The sequence below is a fragment of the Pseudorca crassidens genome, chromosome 1 (assembly GCF_039906515.1).
Source record: "Pseudorca crassidens isolate mPseCra1 chromosome 1, mPseCra1.hap1, whole genome shotgun sequence".
In the NCBI taxonomy this organism is placed as follows: Eukaryota; Metazoa; Chordata; class Mammalia; order Artiodactyla; family Delphinidae; genus Pseudorca; species Pseudorca crassidens.
The window spans coordinates 64927447-64949450 of NC_090296.1; positions in this window are offsets into that span (position 1 = coordinate 64927447).

The following is a 22004-nucleotide window of genomic DNA, read 5'->3' on the forward strand; positions in this document are numbered from 1 at the left end:
AGTCTGAACGGGTGAGGAATGCTCAGCATCTGGTCTCTGAGTCTCATCCCTTAAGTGTAAGAGCAGATGAAGCGATGCCTTCACCGAGCCTGCCTTCCTCAATGCCCTAGCGTCAGGCCTCATGGCTGGTAGGGTCAGTTTCCTCCTGCAGTGGGTCCCCATGGATCCAGTGTACTCCATCCACGCAAATGTGGGCTGTGGTTCTGGAGGATACAAGAGCCAGCTAGACCTGGCAGATTTCACTTGTGTTACTTCACTCCCCATTATCTGGTAGCTCGCCCGAGGAGTGGAGTGCTATTCAATAGCTCAGAGAGATGCCTTCCAGTAGGAAATAGCGAATGGAGTCTGAAAAGGGGAGAAGAATTCTTGGAGGAGGAGAGAGATTGTGTGTCTGTGAAGCAAGAGGACAGCTGTGTATGTCCTCATAGTTAGAAACGATGCTTCCAGATGCTCAAGACCTAAGCTTTCAAGTCTGTCTGAAAGAGCACATGAGGACCCTTCTTTTTTGTTGTTTTTAGACCAGAAAAACAGACACATGATAGTGTGAAGGGAGAGGAACACTTAAGCCAACTTTGTTATTTTCCTAGGAATCCTCCCCAGGAAGAAGAACAGAAATTACCATACTGTGTGAGCTCAGAGTGTCTGGAAGCTGAGACTATCTCTGGCAGGATTTGGTAATTCCGGCCTGGGGAAAGCAAATTAGCTATATGACAAAGGCTTGAATTTCACCCCAGCATCTTGGTTTCTCTGACGTCATTTTATCTGAAAATTTTAAAGCTTTTTATGTTTTCAGCCCCTGTTTCCTCTAAGAATGAAAGAGTCTCATATTGCATAAAGCAGCAGTTTCTCTTTCTGTCTCTTTCTTTCTCTCTGTCTCCATCTATCCATCTGTCTATCTAGCTGTCCATCAATCCATCCATCCTAAAGCTACCTCTTTCAGGTTTCAAGGAATTGCTTTCTGGTTCTGGTAATCTGAGATTTGGTAAACAAATCAATGCTCCTTTTTGGCTTTTGTAGATGTGACATAAATCCCTTCTCAGCTTTTGTGTTTTACATTCATCCTATAAACTCTGAAAAGAGCATTCTCACATCCCACTCACTCAAAGTCATTTTTCCTAATAACTTTAGTCAGCATTGCTCTCTCTTCCCTTTCTATTTTATTTTCTGATAATAGTAGTTTAGAATTTGATTATGTGTTGTATTCGTTTCCTATTGCTGCTGTAATGAATTACCACCAACTTAGTGGCGTAAAACAACACACATTTATTATCTTGCCGTTCTGTAGGTTAGAAGTCCAACAGGGTCTCACTGGGCTAAAATTGAGACGTTGGCAGGGCTTTATCCCTCGCCAAAGCTCTAGAGGATGTCGATGGAAATAATAAACAATCCATTAATAGGAATAGAACAGTTTTATTTGAGCCAAACTGAGGACTATAGCCCAGGAGACACAGATTCAGGAAGCACATAAATTGTGTTCTGCTGGACTACAAAGTAGGGGGAGACTTATAAAGGCAAAACCCACGAAGTTACATAAGTTGTTTGTCAAGAATTAGAGTTGAAGCTGGCAAGAAGTAAGAGTGCTTGTTAAGCAAGGATTGGTGGGCGTCCAAAATGGTTGCATAGTTACAAGGGGAGACCTCAAGACCAGAAGATGCTGGATGCTACTAGCAGATGTTGTTTTGAGTCTGTCCTCGAGTCTGATACAGTTCAGAAAATTCAGGTTCTCAGTGATGCAGGAACGTGTCTGAAGCCACATCCGCAATGCCCGCCCCCCCATTTTGAAGCCTGAATCACAGTTACTTCATCTTGATTTTTAAATGCATTCTTTTCTTTAATGGTTAAAACAGATGTACAATGCATGTTTGACAGTCCATAAGACAAGTCGTTCTAGTTAGCACAAAGTTCAAGTCAAATCATGTATAAGCCAGAATGACTTCCCCCCACCTCAATATGTGAAAATTTCTATCAAGGAGAATCTGTTTCCTTACTTCTCCCAGCGTCTAGCAGCTGCCTGCATTCCTTAGTTCATGTTCCCCTCCCTTCATTTTCAAAGCCAGCAACACAGCCTCTCTCTGACCCTATTTTCGTCACCATGTATCTTTCTCCAACACCCTTTTGCTACCCTCTTCCACTTTTAAGTACCCTTGTGATTACATTGGACCCACCTGGATAATCTAGAATAATCTCCCTATTTGAAGGTCAGAAGATGAGCAATTTCAATTATGTCTGTGACTTTAATTCCCCTTTGCCACGTAACCTAGAACATTCACAGGTCCTGGAATTAGGATGTGGACATCTTCGGGGGTGGGGCTCATTATTCTGCCTACCATATATTGTATTCCTTTATAAAGGTTTCCTGTTTTGATGTATGGAGATTTTGATCTAAATAGACTGTGGACTGCTTGAAGGCAAATCTGTGACAAACTACTCTGCTTTTCTGTATTTTTGGTCATCCCCATAAGGATCTTCAAAAGTGCCAGAGCTTAGCAGGATCATGGTAAATACCTGCCAGCAGCTCCCAATTGCTTTGATTACTTTAGTCCACCTTCTTCCATTTTTTAAATTTCTTTCCTGGAAGTATGTACGTATGGAATACTCAGAGCTGATGCACTGCGTTTATACATTTGTTGGCTAATGTTACTGGCAATGCCATCCAGAGTGGTTAGTAGTTAGCCTCTTCACAACTCTGTTTTGGTTTTATAGAGATGGAAACATCAAATTAGAAATTGTGGCTATATGTAAGGAGAATAGGACAGGAGAAGCAGATGACAAATACAGAGGTATCTCTGTGATCCCTTCACCAGCTCCCGGAGACAGGTGGTTTGTTTCATGTGACCCTGGAAGCCAGATTGTGGACAAAGCCGGATGCTGATAGCTCTTCCTTCCTGGAAAGTTCCAGAACCTTCCCTGGTAGAAAACAACCACAGTATTTCTAGCAGATTCAAAAGAGAATGCTTCCACTGGCTTGGAATTGACCAAGAATGTCACATTCTATCTAAGACCAAAGAATTTGTTCCAACAGAGGGTTCAAGCACGAAAGGGGGCATTTTGTTGTTGCCGATCTACTCTCTCCTTATGTTTCGGCCCAATTACAGACATAAGTTCAACCACAGGCACCACAATTTATTAATTCATTTAACTAAAACCACTGAGTTGTCATGTACAGTATTGGCCCAGTAATCAAAAAACATTACTTTAATAAACATTTGTATAGAGCTTAGTATGGCTCAAGTATTTTTCCAACAGTTACCAAAGTAACTAAATTCTACTATGTATTTAGTTCTCGTAACAACCCCCCCAAGAAGGTACTATTATTATGCCTATTTTACAGATGGGGTAACTGAGGTTCAGAGCAATTAAGTAATTCGATCAAGTGGGAGAGCCAGGATTCTGTCCTAGTTCTCAGGCTCTGGAGCTGTGCTCTTGATCACCACATCATGCTGCCTCCCTTTTGGCCAGTCCCTGCTAACAAAGAGGTTACAGTTTGCTTACAAAGAATGTGCAAAAAACAACAAATATGAATTGAGTTACTATTTGTTTTGTACGTTGCTATATCCTCAGCACCTAAAGCAGTGCCTGGTACATAACTAGGGACTGAATAAATATTTTTTGAGTGGTTTCTACTATGAAGTAAACAACTTGGATGAGATGACAGACTCTCACTGGAACCCACTTAATTAATACGGGGTGGTGAGGGAGGGCCTATTTGAGGAGGTAACATTTTAGCTGAGACCTGAAGGATGAAAGGAGGTTATGAAAAGAACATGGAAGAGTGTTCAGGCAGAGGGACCAGCAGGTCCCAGACTATAAGGTCCCAGACTATAAGGTGGGAGGGAGCCTGGCAGATAGGAGAAATAGAGGGAGCCAGGCATGGGAAACAGGTGAGCACAGGGGGCTGAGCGTGGCCAGAAGCTGGGTAACATGGGGCCTTACGTCACTGGAATTCCCTCTGGCAGAACCCTGTGTAAGCGCCATGGAGGCACTCAAAAGGAGGACATGTGGACCCTGCCCTTGGGAGTTTTCAATCCTGTTAGGAAGACAAGGCAAGCAGGAAAAAAAAAGGAAAAAATGTATGTCGGTCACTACACCTTTTTCTCTGGTGAACATCTTTTTTTAATATATATATAAATTTATTTATTTATTTATTTTTGGCTGCGTTGGGTCTTCATCGCTGCACACGGGCTTTCTCTAGTTGCGGCGAGTGGGAGCTACTCTTTGTTGTGGTGTGTGGTCTTCTCATTGCAGTGGCTTCTCTTGTTGCGGAGCATGGGCTCTAGCCACACGGGCTTCAGTAGTTGTGGCTCACGGGCTCAGTAGTTGTGGCACGTGGGCTCAGTAGTTGTGGCTCGCAGGCTCTAGAACACAGTCTCAATATTTGTGGCGCACGGGCTTAGTTGCTCCGTGGCATGTGGGATCTTTCCAGACCAGGGATTGAACCTGTGTCCCCTGCATTAGCAGGAGGATTCTAAACCACTGTGCCACCAGGGAAGTCCCATGGTGAACATTTTAATTTGTGGTTTTTGCTTGTTTCTTTCTTAGTTACTTGGTGACTTATTTACTCTTGTATCCTCTTCTGATCTTTAGAAGACTTTGACTCAGATTGGAGAGTCTTTTCACCTGTGCACACCTTGAAACATTGGAACATCTACTTTGTTGTCTGGCTAGATTTTGGTCTGTGCCACAGAGCTCTGATCTACAGTGAATTTAACTGGGTCCCAATAGCTCCTGAGGCCCTAAAGCTAATATTTCACTTTTGCAGTATTTTTTCACAAGGTCTAAATTTGGTTTGCTAGTTTGTTCTACCTTCTGGCCTTTGTTTTAAAGCTGTGACCCACAGCTGAACACTGGACTAGAAGACCACACACTATTTCTGTAGTGGTGTCTTGGTTATGAAGCTATATCTAAGAAATATTACAACATGCTAGATTTCAGCCAGAGAAATTCAGGAAGTGGAAATGGAGTTGTGAAAGTTTAACTTTATTTCTTTTTTAAAAACAGTGTTATTGAAATATAATTTACATAACATATAATTCACCCATTTAAAGTGTACAGTGCAGTGGATTTTAGTATGTTCAGAGTTGTGTAACCATCACCGCAATTAATTTTAGAACATTGCACAATCCCCGAAAGAAACCGTGTTCCCACTAGCAATCACTCTCATGTTCCCTCCCACAGACTCCCAGCCCTAGGCAACCATTAATCTACTTTCCGTTTCTATAAATTCGCCTCTTCTGAGCACATCACATAAATGGAATCATGCAATATGTACTCTCTTGTGATTGACTTCTTTCACTTAGAATTATGTTTTCAAATTTCATCTACATTGTAGCACATGTCCATACTTCATTCCTTTTTGTTGCTGAACAATATTCCACTGTATGAATGCTACATTTTAATTTATCCGTTGATGGGTATTTGAATTATTTCTAATACTTGGCTGTATGAATTATGCTGCTATGAATGTTCATGGACAAGTTTTTATGTGGACATAAGTTTTCATTTCTCTTGAGTATGTACCTACAAGTGGAATTGTTGGGTCATGTGATAACTCTGTGTTTAACATTTGAGGAACTGCCAGACTGTTTTTCAGAATGGTTGCATCATTGTACATTCCCTGCAGCAGTGCCTGAGGGGTCCAGTTTCTCGACATCCTCACCAACATTTCTTATCATGTCTTTTTGATTATAGTCATCTTAGTGGGTATAAAGTGGTATATTATTGTGGCATTGATTTGCCTTTATAATTCTCTTTTTTCTTTTACTTTTTTAAAAAAATGCCCAAATCTCCAAAATTATTTCTGAGTCATTGTGGTATGAGCAATGCCAGTGTAAAGAAAATCATATTGTGACATAACTGAGCTGTGAAAGTGTGGAAATCATAGGTGAGCCATGAGCCCCATGTGTAGAACCAGCGTTTTTTAAAGTAGTATTTTCAATTCTGGCTTGAGTTTCAGACGTTCGTTAAGGATTTTAATATTGTAGATGATACTGTAGCCCTGAGGATTGCATTAGATAATTTACACCAATGCCTTCATTATCTACTAAATATAATCTAAGGACTTCAGAAACATTCTCCAACTATCATCTGTCAAGTTTACATTGGTTTAAGTCAATGTTATTTCTCCTATTTTAGAAAGGTGTATCAGAAGAGAATTGAGTTTCCCAATATTATATGGTGGATGAGTGGTGAGGACTTATCTCCTGATCCTTAATGTGAATTTAGAAAGTAATAGATTCTCCGAATCAGAAGTGGTCTTGGAAGTCATGTGTCTATCGTTCAGTTTAAGAATTTCCACAGTCGCATACGTGATTGAATACTTCCAATGACATGGAAGGTCTTGCCTGTATAAAGCCACCCACTCTGTTGTTGGCGGTTCTGGTATTATCCTTTCATACTGAGCTGCCTTCTGCTTCCACCCACTGTGACTTGCTCTGTCCTTTAGAACCATGAAGAATAAAAGTACACAATAGGTATTCAATGAATATTTGTTGGATGATTGAAATTGTATCTGAATTATTTGTCATAAGTGTTCATGTATTGCTTTTATAGTTTAAAATAAAAACGAAAAGAGAAAAACCCACTAATCTCTGTATATAAACACACACACACACACTCACATCATCTGGACTTTTGTTTCCTCTTTCTCTTTCTTCTGTCTATATATTTTTTGGGTTTTAATATGATTACAGAAGTAGTGTGTTTATAGTCAAAAAATTCAAAAACATTAAAGAAGAAAAATTGTGTTTTTAAGCAGTCTTGTTTCAACTCTCACTTTGTCACATTATTTCTTCTCTGAATGTGAGATTTTTGACGGCTGTACAGTATTCCATAGTGCAGACACACCTTATTTATTTATTAACCATTTTAAAAAATTGAAGTATAGTTAATTTACAACGTTGTGTTAGTTTCAGGTGTACAGCAAAGTGATTCAGTTATACACACACACACACACACACACACACACACACACACATACACATATTCTTTTTCAGATTCTTTCCCATTATAGGTTATTACAAGATATTGAATATAGTTCCCTGTGCTATACAGTAGGTCCTTGTTGGTTATCTATTTTATGTGTAGTAGTGTGTATATGTTAATCCCAAACTCCTAAATATTTTCCTTTTGATAGCCATTTAGGTGCTTTCAAATTTTAAGGAGGGTAAATCCTCTCTTTTCTCCAAATGACCCACACCTGTTACCTTAAAACCTCCTCCTGTGCCCTTTCGCCTCTGGTTTGTTTTGCTGTTGGACACTCCCTCATTTGCCAATCTCTCGTCAAATAAGGTTCCCAGAACTGAGCAACTGATCCAAACAGAGATTGATGAATGTGGAGTTCAGGTGAACCGTTACGTATTTTTGAACATTGCACTTTTATTCATGCAGACCAAAATTGCAATCGTTTTTCTTTTTGTGGTCTTTAATTGGGCTTCTAGGAGCACAGAACTGTCCAGCCTTACGTGGCTTAACTTCTGTTCTTTATTTCCGGCGTCTCTGGCTATTCCTTTGTGGCCTCTCCATTTGGATTCTTAGGTATCTCCATTTCAACTCAGCTGTGGATGGCTTGCCTCCACGCAGTGGCCAGCCCCTTCACTCGGTCTGGCAGATCCTCTTTTACACCAACAATTTGCATCACCTTAAAAATACTCTCGTTATAAGTCGAAGCGATTAAATGCAAACAGCTTTTCTTACTTGAAAAGACTTGACTTCCCAATGGATGAAAGTCAGGAAGCTCAGTGATAAATGAGGTTCTAGAACTCATTTGTCTTCCTCCCATTTTGCAACTTGGGAGCTAATATCGGAGATTAAATAATGGAGTTCGTTGACTTTGGTGTACCTGCTACTGAACGTGTAAATTCATCCTTTCTCATACAGTCAGACATGACTCCCTAAGCAGCTTCCAAAGTAAAAGTGGTGACATGAATAATTCTGCCTGGAAATAAGGTCAACCTTGTTCTCCTGAGAGCTGCACTGGGAGCAAAGAGCTACATAAACCTGTACCTTGAAGAACTACGAAGCTCTGCCCTCCTCCCTTCCCCCAATGCCTACATACCCAGGGAATGAAACACAGGACTAGTGATGAAAAAAATCTGGGTTTTGTGGAAAGAAGGAGCATGCTGTATTAAGTAAAAGATGATTTCCAGGTAAAACTAGTCTTGCAAAAACTGGGGATTCTTTAAATGCATAAAATCAGGATATATACAAACAAAAGTGTTAACAGTCATTTTTTAAAAAATTAATGATTGGGTGGGTTCCATTTTTTGCCTTTTTAAATCTAGATTAAAAATTTTTTTCTATGGTGAACAGCTATTACATTGCAATATAAAAATTTAATTCTTGGGTTATATTTCTTGTACTTTTTTTTTTCAGTTGAAAGGCACAGATTTTTTTCTACTTGTGCTAAATTATTTGGATGAAAAGTAAATTTGGGTGGGAAACAGGACGAAATGACTTCAAAGTTTGTTCCAGCCCCTAAGACTTTCTGAAGTTATCATCAAATTCAGTCAGCAAAATAGATGGCAAATCATGACACAGCACAAATCATATTTTTTAGGAGTTAAAATTGTGAGTGACAGAAACCACTTAAACCAGCTGCAGTTGAAAAGTAACATTTCTTATAAGGATACAGACAGGGCTGATAGTCAGCTGGTTGTACTTGTATGGAGATGTTGGCTGTTTACATTGTAAAATACTTCTGTTCCTGTTGCCTTGAGACCCCAGCATACCTCCTCACTGCCTCAGCCACCTTAGCCTGTCCCCTGGGGATTTCTCAGGACTTTGTGCTCTGTAACAAAGCAGACTGCCAGGACTGTGTACCGGCTGTCTGTCCCTGTCCTGAATTTTGTTTTCCTATGCCATCGTTAAGTATTTTGAAGGTCACGCCTAGAACACATGGGTGCCTCACGGAACCCAAGGACCGAGGTTTAGCTGGGCCTCAGGAAGGCACTAGACCCAGGCTCTTGGAAGCTGTTAGACTTTTCCCACCACATCTCCTCTGTGCCTCCCCCCATCCTTTCTTACTGCCTTCTTGGCTTTCAGGTTCATGTGTCAGATATATGACCTTTAACAGCTCTCAGAATTTTCATTTGGTGGGTCTGGACACTTGAAGAGAGACAGATCTTTCTCCCTCTCTCCCTCCTTTCCTTCCAAGTTCAAATGTCAAGGGAAGGAACTGAACTAAGCTATAGAATGGCCAGTCTTCAGTCATGTGCCCAGCGCTGTGCCAAACATTTAGGCCCTAAGTGGGGAGGGGATCAGAATGTCTAACCATGGCTTTTCCCATTAAAACCACATGGATGGAGGCGTGGGTACTTCCAGGTAAAATGTGGGAATTTTCCAGAAATCAAGGAGTAAGGCATAAAACACAAGGTCCCTGGCACATAGTTATTTTTCAGCCTGCCCCTAATTTGGGGCTTCTTTACCCAACAATCTCATGTCTCCATAAAAGACTCTCTTATTAACCATATACCATAGCTTATAATCTTACATATATAAAACTCAAAAATTTTTAGCTCTTATTTTATACACATTTTAAATAGACTTGCTTACTAGTTTCTATGTCCAAGACAAATTAGAAGTGGAAATCAAGAAGAGGCAGTGAGAAAATAGGCAGGCTGGCCAGGATGGAATATGAATGTGTGTGTGTGTGTGTGTGTGTGTGTGTGTGTGTGTGTGTGTGTGTGTACATACAAATATTCAGGAATAATGATTCAGGAATGCAAAAGGTAAAACTATATCTGGGGCCATTTTTCCGTAAAGAGTATTATACATTTAAATAACCCAAAAAGTCATCACTACAAAAAAGTTAGTATATAATTATTGATATTCATTTTAATAACTAGAATCCTTGATTTTAAAAGGCTAAATTATGTTCAATATATCCTGTTTAAGAAGGCAGAGAAAATTTTAATGCACTGATGAAAGTGAATAATCCTAAATGTAGGAATGGGGGTCCTTGATATCTAAAGACACAGGCTTCAGTTAGCTGGAAAATTACCATTCAACAGTGCCAGATGAGCACAGAATGCTGAGTATTTGATATAATCAATTAAGTAGCCCAAAAGCTAATCAATTCAGTAGCCCAAAAGCTAACTATATTTTTTACTTGAATATTTGAGCCGTGGGTTACCTTGGACATGTAAAGACAATTCTTCCTTTAGACAATTCTTTCTTCATTCAGTTGTCACACTCTATGCCAGGTTACTTTGCCATCCCTATAGATACTAATGGGCCAATACCTCCTCCATAAATTGGGACTGATAATTACTATCCGATCATCAGGGTAGAAAAGCTTATTATATGTGAAAATCCTTTGAGAACTTTGAAGAAGTCAACATGTTACAAAGTAGAAGTTACATAAAAATCTATCTTGGTCTTTGCAACAGCCATTGTACTGGTAACAAATTTACTTCTGATGAAAGAAACAGGAAGGTAAACGGATCATTCTGCTTTGAGGTCTTTTACATGAGTCCATTTCAAAGCATTATTTACTTGGATCAGATCTTTATTGGTCACTCCTCATATAATTTCTATTCATTTTTTCATTTTTTAGTAGTTTGCAACTCTAGATTGTGTATCTTTTATGAAGTTGGATTGGTGGCTTTATTTCATAAGCTGTAGTCATTCAAATAACGTTTTCTTCTACTTCTGGTTGTAAAATAATAATGCCTCACAAAATTCAAATTACAGAGAAAATGGTCACTTATAATCCCATTCCATAAACAGCTATGATTATTTTCCATATAAACATATATGTTTTATGAAGTTTCACTGGTAGTTAACGTTCAATGTTGCATTCCCTCTTTTCCATATTGCTCCTTGTGATTCTTGTTATTCATAATCAGCATCTCTAAATGTGAATAAAATTATATTGAGTGAATATACTAAAATAATGAAATAACCATTTCAATTTTTTTTTGGATATTTATATAGCTATCTCTCTTTTCTGTAATAAAAGGTACATCCCTTCCTCCCTTTCCAAATTGTGTAGATCTGGGTAGTCCGTGAAATCCTCAGTGCCTGTGTGGCCATGGCATGCCTGTGAGGAAAGTAGCCACAGACAATTCTTTCTTCATTCAGTTGTCACACTCTATGCCAGGTTACTTTGCCATCCCTATAGATACTAATGGGCCAGGGGTCTGTACATGGGCCAAAAGGCAGGCATATCATGTCAGAAAGGCCCACGAAATTGCTCTGCGAGAGACTCTGCCCGATAGCAGGGCACCATGTTGGATGGGGTCACACTGATTTTATTATCTCCTCTCTCTCAGTAAGTCTAAGTGTGAGATTATACAGAGAAGTCGGGATGGTCTGTATACCCATTTGGAGAGGGGAAAAAAAGAGTTCCAGGACACAAAAGTCATGAGCTCACCAAAGCTACTACTATTTTCCGAATACTGATAAACTGTGTTTCTCATTTAGCATGAAATGTGGGGAACTTGCCAGTGTCAGAGGGCTGGGACTCAGGGTCACAGTCCAGCTTCTGAGACTGTAGTCCAGCCCCATCTCACGTCCTCGTGGAAGTAAACTCCCACTACTGAGTATGATTATTTTTTCTTCCTTTAGATGACTTTCTTGGGAGGTATTACCCCAAATGGGGTTAAGGAATATAAATATTTTTATGGCTCTAGATATATAATGCCACTTAGTACTACTATTTCTGATAAATTTTCCCTGGATCTTCTCTTCTTGTTCTGTGTTCTTTCTCTGAATCATCTATCATCTCACCCATCTCCATGGTTATGAAGACTGTCAAGCTTAAGACACCATTCAGTTGTAAGGTTCACTGTTATTTTATGAATGGTGGAAGTACAACATGTTAATTAGGTTGACATGATGCTTTCTTGTCACTTAAAATTTTTGTTTTGTAACTTTTGAAAAAGCTCTCTTAGACCTTTGTGCATGTATTAAAAGGAAATACAAGCACAATGTATTACTTAATGTATTACTTAAGATTTTTCAGAGTCCAGTTCTTTCAGAGCTACTTTTTGACTCAGATTCATCTTTAGCTTTGTTTTCCATCACAGTGCTGTCCCTCGTTCCATCAAGAGTATTGATAAATCAGCATTACTTAAGAGAATTCTTTGCTAATGTCTCTAAGATTTTGTTCAAAGTCATTGACACCCATTCTGAAAGTTTTGATGTTGGCCCTTTCTTGATCTTATTAAAACGTGTTAACAGAAAGCCTTCAGACAACAACTAGGACTCATACCTTTCTCAAATAGTCCTTGTGTTTTGTGGGGTTTTATAATAATTTTTTAAAAAGTTATTATTTATTTTTTGCTCCACTGGGTCTCAGTTGTGGCACGCGGGATCTTTAGTTGCAGCATGCGGGATCTTTTAGTTGTGGCATGGGGACTCTTAATTGTGGCCGGTGGGCTCTTAGTTGCAGCAGGCACGCGGGATCTAGTTCCCTGACCAGGGATGGAACCCGGACCCCCTGCATTTGGAGCACAGAGTCTTGCCCACTGGACCACCAGGGAAGTCCCTCCTTGTGTTTTGTTGACTAAAATATTCAGGGGTCATATTTGTCCAGTCTGGCCACGTAGACATGCATAGGCATGTTGCCTGACAATACAATTATATGATCAATTATAAGACACACCCTGATTTCAGAGATGTTAGAATACTATATATATGTATAGTATACATGCCATATATATATATATATATATATATATATATATATATATATATATATATATATATATATATATATAGTAATGACTCCCAAATCTATAATTCCATCCCAGACCCCTCTATAAAACTGTCTCAGATCTCTACTTGGATGATTCCTATGTACCTCAGATTCAAATGTGTCTATATTGGTTTCCCATTGCTGCTGTAAAAAATTTCCACAAACTTAGTGGCCTAGAACAACAGAAATGTATTATTTTACAGTCTGGAGGTCAGGAGTCCAACACAGGTTTCACTAGGCTAAGATCAATGTTTCAGGAGGCTGTGTTCATTCTGGAAGCTCTAGGGGAGAATCCATTTTTGCCTTTTCCAGCTTGTGGAGGCCAACCACATTCCTTGGCTTGTAGCCTCTTCCATCTTTAAAGCCAGCAATGTCCCATCTTTCTCACATCACATTACGGTCACTCTCACTTTCCTGCCTCCACCTTTCACTTAAAAGGAGATTTGTGATTCCATTGGACCCACCCAGACAGTCCAGGATAATCTCATCTCAAAAACCTTAATTTAATCACATTTGCGAAGTCCCTTTTGCATGGAAGGTAACACATTCACAGGGAGTTAGGATGTGAACATCTTTGGGAGGCCATTAATCTGCCTACGACAATGTCCAAGACTAAATTCATATTCCTCCCCGGTCAGATTTGCTCCTTCTCCCATCTTTTCCATCTCAGTGATTTAAACCACAGTCTAACAGTTGCCTCTACCGTAAGCCTAGACATCATTGTATAATCCTCCCTCTTACTCATTTCCCACATCCAATCTGTAAGTTCTGTCATTCCTTCCTTCTAAAAAGCACGTGAGTCTACTTGGTTCATCTTGTGCCATCACTACCCCGCCCCAGATCCTTATCACCGTCTCTCACCTGTTTCACTGCCCAGGCCTCCCAACCAGTCTCACTTCCACCAGAAGCGATATGTCTCAAAACATACCCGAGTGAAATTTATGAGCAGAAATTTTACATCCTCTTCAGCATCACATGCAGCTGGGGAGGAGACGCACACATAGGAAAGTGTTGAAGGCATATGCTGGATAGAGCGTTACAGAACACTTTCACATTCTTACCAGTTAATCAGCGCCAGGGCCACGTGCGTCAGGGACTGTTCTCCTTGTTAGTGAAGTTAAATGACTCAGATTCAGGTTTTGAAACAAGGCTTCCTCACTTCCTCCAGTCAGACTCCTACAGTGTTACCGCCTACCCTGCTCACTGTCATTTCAAATTCCACACGTTGTTCAAAGACAATTCCTCCTCCAACTCCCCTGGTTCTGTCTCGGAGCTTCCTCCCCTCTCATTCACCCACCTTCAGATTTACCCCTGACTGCCTCCATCCTTACCCCACATCTAGCCAGACACCAAGACAGGTTGGATTTTCTTTTGAAGTATCTCTGGCCTCTGTTCCCACAGTCCCCACCATAGCCAGAATGTCCTGTTTTTACCTTCCTGCCAAGCCAATTCAGTTTCTAGTCTTACTTCATCCTATATGTCACTGCAAGAAATAGAGTGTGAAAACATCATGTTATAGTGTCACTCTCCAGGTCAAAATTCTTTAGTGGCTCCTTACTGTCTATCATATTAACCACAAACCTCTCAACAGAGCTTTAAAGGCCTGCCTTAAGTGGAGCCCCTCCCCCCTCAAGTTTATGTAATTCCCAAAGTTGTCCAGTCTCCTGTTGGAGACAGGCGTCTGCCTCATGGACCACGCTGGTTACTCTTTTCGTGCGTTTGCCCCCATCAATGCCTTGCCCGGAAAGCCTGCCCTTCTCCCTCCTGCCTTTCCAAAACTTGTTCTCCTTTAACACCTGACTTAATCCGCCTCGTACCCGATACCTTCACTCATAACCAACCCTCAGGGATCACGATCCTCTAACTTACAGAGCATGTGAGGACTTAGCAACCAAACGCCTCACGTGCATGTATTCTCCCTCTCAAATTACTCTCGTCTCCTCCAAACAAACTGCACCCAACTTGAGAGCAAGGCCTAAGTTATGTTTTCTTCTTTCCATAAGTAAATAACAAATTCTATTTTTACTGATTCCTTTAATTATCCCCAAACTGGAGACATATGTCTGGTTTCGGAATAATTCCTTAGTTCAATTACTTTCAGTTATTTCAGACCATTAAGTTATTGAATTCTGCTTGGATCCAAGCATTTATATTGAATTTTAGGATCTACTTCAAGGATTTATATTGATTGATAGATAACTGGTGATAGTTGAACTGAACCATCCCCAGTTTCTGAAGAGGGACTCGGTGTAAATAACCAACACAAACTACGCATGACCATCATGAAAACTCATAGACTATTCAGTGAGGGCTTCTTTGTGTGTCAAGTGTGGTGCAAGACTATAAAGTTGGAGAAGGTGGAAGAAATTGAAAGAGGGCCTGACCCACCCCTTCAATCTCAGGGAATTTAGCAAGTTTAGGAAGGGTGGTGTGCAAAACATGGTCTAACGATCAAATCAAGATAACAGGCATTAAAGGAAGGCATAGGAGAACAGTGTAAAAGGACAATCTTTTGATCAAGAAAATATGTGGATAATTTATAAGCCAAGTTGTTGCTCTGAAGAGAGTTGTCAGAACACTGGTTTACAAACAGTAACAGCACTACCCAAACCAACATGGAAGTAGGCAAATCTGTACCTGGAGCTCCTGAGTGTAAGAGCATTCACTCTGAAAAGATGTATCCTGTAGAGATGCCGCTTGGCAAACACACATTCAGACACATTATCAGTTTACTAATTTTGAAATTCAGTTCTACAGTCTGGTCAAATAAGGGTTTTTCAGGTCTTTACAGTGAGAAGAGACAGCTTTCTTATCCATACAGTAATTCTCAAGACACTGCTCTCTACCCCCCCCCCCGCCACACGCACATTACAGAATGTCAAAGTCATTAGCTTTTTGTACCCTAAATGTGGAACAAGGAATTCCCCAGATAATTTTTAAATTCTGGGGCAATTACTACATAGAGTTTCAAGAGCCAGAAGGAAGAATCAGTCTTCCAGGCAACTATTAGGGATGGAATCGCTTCTGCTTCAAAGTGTATGCTGGATTAACTTCTAAAGTTGTTAATTACTTTTCAGAGTATGCTGTGGTGTCACACGGCCTAAAGAGAAAACCACAGCCGCCTAGACCTAAGGAGGTGGAAGAGAAGAAAGGTCACGATTTCTTTTATCTTTTAGACTGTGTCTAATGGAACTGGCATAAAAGCAAAAGAATCAAAAAGCATATTTTGTTTTAGCCAAAACAACATTAAATACAAAGGTTTTTTTTTTCCCTTTAAATAGATTAGTTGTTTAAGTGAGTCAACTGATGGTTGTTTGATCATTATAAAGATTTGGGATTAACAGATACACACTATTATATATAAAATAAACAACAAGGATCTACTGTATAGCACAGGGAACTATATTGAATATCTTGTAATAAACTATAATGGGAAAGAATCTGAAAAAGAAAAAAATATATATATGTATAACTGAATCACTTTGCTTTACACCTGAAACATTATAAATCAACTATACTTCAATTAAAAAAAAAAGATGTAGCCTAAATTGAAGCTGCTTATCAAAGACTCAGTAGCTAAATGTTTTGGTTGAATTACCTTAAGATTTATTACCACTTTAACAATGGACTAAATTTTCCTGGTGGAAAGTGGGGGAATACAGAATCCCAACAGTCACTTCACTTCAGAAGTACTTAATGGGAGATGAAGGAAACACTGGTGTTAATGAAAAGACCAGGAACAGGGAAGGGACATGGGTCACATGTATTGCCATTTCCCCCATTTCAGACCCAAGACAATCACTTATCATCACACTCTTAACTCCCACCAAGCTTGGACCTGGCTTCAGAAACCTCAACACAGTGTTTTGGTAGGCCACTACTGGTCCAATGGGACTGGACCTGGAGACAAAGTGTATGTGCAACGTCTTATTTAGAAGGAATGTAAACTCACAGAAAAGGAATCTGTCCATATACATTCATTCTCAGAGTTTATTAATGTCTGTGAAATTTGGGGGAAAAACCCACTTGGTTCTTCAAACCTATTTGGTTCACTGACACCACTGATGGTTTCAGTCTCAGGACACCTTATCAAAATATTACAGGTGAAGAGCCAAATTCACCCTGTCCTCATTTTTATGGATCAGGGAACTGCATCAGACTTACACCACATCAAGCTTAGAACCCAGGCTTCCTGCTCCTATGTTCATCCTCCATCTCACGCTGCCCCTGCACTGAGCATATGCTGGACTCAACACATCTTTATTGTCTCGATTATATCATCTGTGTGTTTACATATAGACTTGTATGGATTATTAACTGAAATAGTACTGCATGAAACTGATTCACTAGTAAACTAGCAAATTTATCAATCTGTAAAATTCTAATCACAACTTCAGAGGTTAACTTAGCGGTCAAAAAATACATGACCTAATTGCTGATTTTTGAATAAAGTTCTCATATGCTTCTAAGAATAAATGCAAATCTAAAATGGATGGAAAGAAATTGAATCTGATTTCACAATGACTAATACCAGTTTGCATAGATTCAAAACATAGCAGAGCTGATTATATGACAGTTTCCTACGATTTCAGCAATTCCTGTGCTTACTTAAATTCCCAGCTAAAAAGAAAGGCTCACTTGTGGTTTTTTGTTTTGTTTTGTCAAATACTTATTTGTTTATTTTATTTATTTGGTTGCGCTGGGTCTTAGTTGTGGCAGGCAGGCTCCTTAGTTGTGGCTCCAGGGCTCCTTAGTTGCGGCTTGCAGTTTCCTTAGTCGTGGCATGTGGGCTCTTTTAGTTGCAGCAGGCAGACTCCTTAGTTGTGGCTCACGGGCTCCTTAGTTGTGGCATGCGAACTCTTGGTTGCGGCATGCATGTGGGCTCTAGTTCCCTGTCCAGGGATCAAACCCAGGCCCCCTGCACTGGGAGCGTGGAGTCTTATCCACTGCGCCACCAGGGAAGTCCCTGTTTGTTTATTTTTAGTGTTTTTTTTAAGGGTTCAGAAAAGTAGTATTTAAGGTTTTTTCCAGGACCCACTAGGAGTCAGAGCACAGACCTCTTCTCCTCAGCCTTCCCTTCACTAAGGAAATAGTCCTGGCCTCACCACTGACTTCTTCCCTTTTTGCCAGGTCATGTAGGTTGACTTTTCCCTCTTTATGGGAAAAGCAAATGTAATTATACCAACCCTCTATCACATACACAAGAGATCTCTTGCTTTAAACCAGTGGTTCTCAACCTCGGCTGCACGTTAAGACCATCTGCTTTCAACACTCCCAGCCCAGATCGTTTGAATCGGAATCTCTGGGACTGGAACCCGGGCATTGCTAGTTTCTAAAACTCCCCTGTGACCCAGTATGCACTCATGTTTACCAACCACTTCCTTGAACCGAAAGGATGACATGTTACCGCAGGAGCATCATAGATCAGATGAAGGCAAGGCCCCAGCTGCAGTTCAAAGATTGTCAGAGCTACCCCCAACATGGTTTTTCCTGTTCCTGCTGTACAGCACTGTAGGTGTAGCATCCTCCTCTGGAGTGTAACCAAGAAAGGATACCAGAAGCAGGCCCAGACTGGGGCAATGGATAGACTCCAGTGTTCTGGAACTGGCTAGTATTAGCTTGCAAGGTGCAATTGGCAGCATTTCTTCTGGACTTTATGTTTAGTGACATCTTATTGCTAGCTTGAAATCGGCCATGGTGGGAGTATTTACACCATGGAAATCAGCAAACTCTACTAATCGGACTTGTTTTCCCCTAGAGAGTCAGTGGTTAAATTTATCAGCACAAAACTGAGTGGATCTCTAGTCCCTGACCCTGGTCAAACCTGAGAGAGGGAAACTTAACATCACCTTTGGTTCATCAGCAAATCTGAGCTTATGATACTATTGCTGCTTTAACTCCTGGCAAATAAGGTGGGGGGAGTAAAGTCACAAAGCAAAAAAAGTTAGGGGTTTGCTGCCGTCATTAGGATTCTGGCAGCTTCATAGGTAAGTAGGAGATGATAAAAAGAATTTAATATGGGCTGATAACTTCCCTTTTCCTTATCACTGAGGCCTAGGCACTTGTCTATTATTTATCTGGGGAGAGAACCAACGTAAAGGAAAGGTGGGTATGTTATTGCAGTAGTTAAGTTGTGGTATAAACTGTTCTAATACAGGGACTTCCAAGCTCAGTGGCTTATGCAAGAAAGAACTTGATCATGGAAATTTCCAGAGGTAGACGGTCCAGTGCTGTTATGGGAGCTTTCATCTCTGACTACTCCTGGCTCCTGTCGTCACATCTGCATACCAACCAGTCAGAAGGGGAGGAGTACAGGGGGCCCATACCTTTCCCATTAAGGACACAACTAGGAATGACTTACGTCACTTCCACTCATACCCCATTGGGCAGAACTTAGTGTTAATGGTGCACTTAACTGTTAAAGAGGCTGGGAAATGTAGTCTTAACTAGGCTGTGTGCCCAGCACAAAATTTACTACTGAAAGAAGAAGGCAGGGTGGATATTGATGGATAACTAGAAGACTTTGCCACCTATACTATCCGTTAAATGCAAGTTTGTGTGCTGTCATGGTTGGAGGTGGAAGCTTAACAGGGCAATACATTTTACTGACTACAATTTCTTCTCAGAGTGTTCGAGTCCTGACTCTCCCAGGAGTTTCCTATCTTAGTAAAAAAATATCATCTCTGGAAATTCATTGGAAATAGCTTTTAGAGTTTAATTCAGGGTATACATGTGAAAATACTGTTTGTTATAAAATTTGGTAATAGAGGGCTTCCCCAGTGGTGCAGTGGTTAAGAATCCGCCTGCCAATGCAGGGGACATGGGTTCAAGCCCTGGTCCGGGAAAATCCCACATGCCACGGAGCAACTAAGCCGGTGTGCCACAACTACTGAGCCCATGTGCCACAACTACCGAAGCCCACACACCTAGAGCCCATGCTGCACAAGAGAAGCCACTGCAATGAGAAGCCCGTGCATGCAACGAAGACCCAACGCAGCCAAAAATAAATAAATTAATTAAAAATAAATAAATAGGAATTTAACTTTAAAAAAATTGGTGATAGACTTTCTGATGTAGTATTTTATTTGATATATTTTTGGCCTAAATAATTCTTTCAAAGACCATTTTGTTAAGACTTGTGAAAACACATGGGATGCCTTTACAATAGTAAAGTACAAAACTGTAGACCATAAACATGCTAATTGTAAATAAATAGAAATTAATGTAATTTCCAGTCCTTCCTTCTGCAGCCATTTTACAGTCATCACACTAATCTTTCATCTTTACTGAAAAATACCTGACATACAATATTATATTAGTTTCAGGTGTACAGTTTCAGTGATTCCACATTTAAATACAGTATGAAATGATCACCACATTGTCTGGTCACCATCTGTCCCCATAAAAATTACAGTATTATTGACCATATTCCTTACACTATATAATATATCCCCGTGATTTATCTTATAACTGAAAGTTTTTATCTCTTAATCTCCCTCACCTATTTCTCTCCTGCCCCCAACCCTGCCCTCTGGCAAGCACCTGTTTGTTCTCTATGACTCTATTTCTGTATAGTTATGTTTGTTCATTTGCTTTATTTTTTAAATTCCACATATAAGTGAACTCATACAGTATTTGTCTTTCCCTGTCTGACTTATTCACTTACCATAATACCCTCAAAATCCATCTATGTTGTCACAAGTGGCAAGATTTCATTCCTTTTTATGGCTGAGTTCTAGTCTATTCTATTCTTTTTTTTTTCAAAATTTTTTTATTGAAGTATAGTTGATATACAGTGTTGTGTTAATTTCTGCTGTACAGTAAAGTGATTCAGTTATATGTATATATACTTTTTTTAATATTCTTTTCCATTATGGTTCATCATAAGATATTGAATATAGTTCTCTGTGCTATACAGTAGGACCTTGTTGTTGTTTTTAACATCTTTATTGGAGCATGATTGCTTTACAATGGTGTGCTAGTTTCTGCTTTATAACAAAGTGATTCAGCTATACATATACATATATCCCCATATCTCCTACCTCTTGCATCTCCCTCCCTCCCACCCTCCCTATCCTACCCCTTTAGGTGGTCACAAAGCACCGAACTGATCTCCCTGTGCTATGCGGCTGCTTCCCACTAGCTATCTATTTTACATTTGGTAGTATATATAAGTCCATGCCACTCTCTCACTTTGTCCCAGCTTACCCTCGCCCCCTCCCCATGTCCTCAAGTCCATTCTCTAGTAGGTCTGTGTCTTTATTCCCGTGCTGCCCCTAGGTTCTTCATGGCCATTTTTTTTTTTTTTTTTTTAGATTCCATATGTATGTGTTAGTATATAGTATTTGTTTTTCTCTTTCTGACTTACTTCACTCTGTATGACACACACTAGGTCCATCCACCTCACTACAAGTAACTCAATTTCGTTTCTTCTTATGGCTGAGTAATATTCCATTGTATGTATGTGCCACATCTTCTTTATCCATTCATCTGTCGATGGACACTTAGGTTGCTTCCATGTCCTGGCTATTGTAAATAGAGCTGCAATAATATTGTGGTACATGACTCTTTTTGAATTATGGTTTTCTCAGTGTATATGCCCAGTAGTGGGATTGCTGGGTTGTATGGTAGTTCTATTTTTAGTTTTTTAAGGAACGTCCATACTGTTCTCCACAGTGGCTGTATCAATTTACATTCCCACCAACAGTGCCAGAGGGTTCCCTTATCTCCACACCCTCTCCAGCATTTATTGTTTTTAGATTTTTTGATGATGGCCATTCTGACCGGTGTGAGGTGATATCTCATTGTGGTTTTGATTTGCATTTCTCTAATGATTAATGATGTTTAGCATTCTTTCATGTGTTTGTTGGCAATCTGTATATCTTCTTTGGAGAAATGTCTATTTAGGTCTTCTGCCCATTTTTGGATTAGGTTGTTTGTTTTTTTGATATTGAGCTGCATGAGCTGCTTGTAAATTTTGGAAATTAATCCATTGTCAGTTGCTTCATTTGTAAATATTTTCTTGCATTCTGAGGGTTGTCTTTTTGTCTTGTTTATGGTTTCCTTTGCTGTGCAAAAGCTTTTTTATTAGGTCCCATTTGTTTATTTTTGTTTTTATTTCCATTTCTCTAGGAGGTGGGTCTAAAAGGATGTTGCTGTGATTTATGTCATAGAGTGTTCTGCCTATGTTTTCTTCTAAGAGCTTGATAGTGTCTGGCCTTACATTTTCTTTAATCCATTTTGAGTTTATTTTTGTGTATGATGTTAGAGGGTGTTCTAATTTCATTCTTTTACAAGTAGCTGTCTG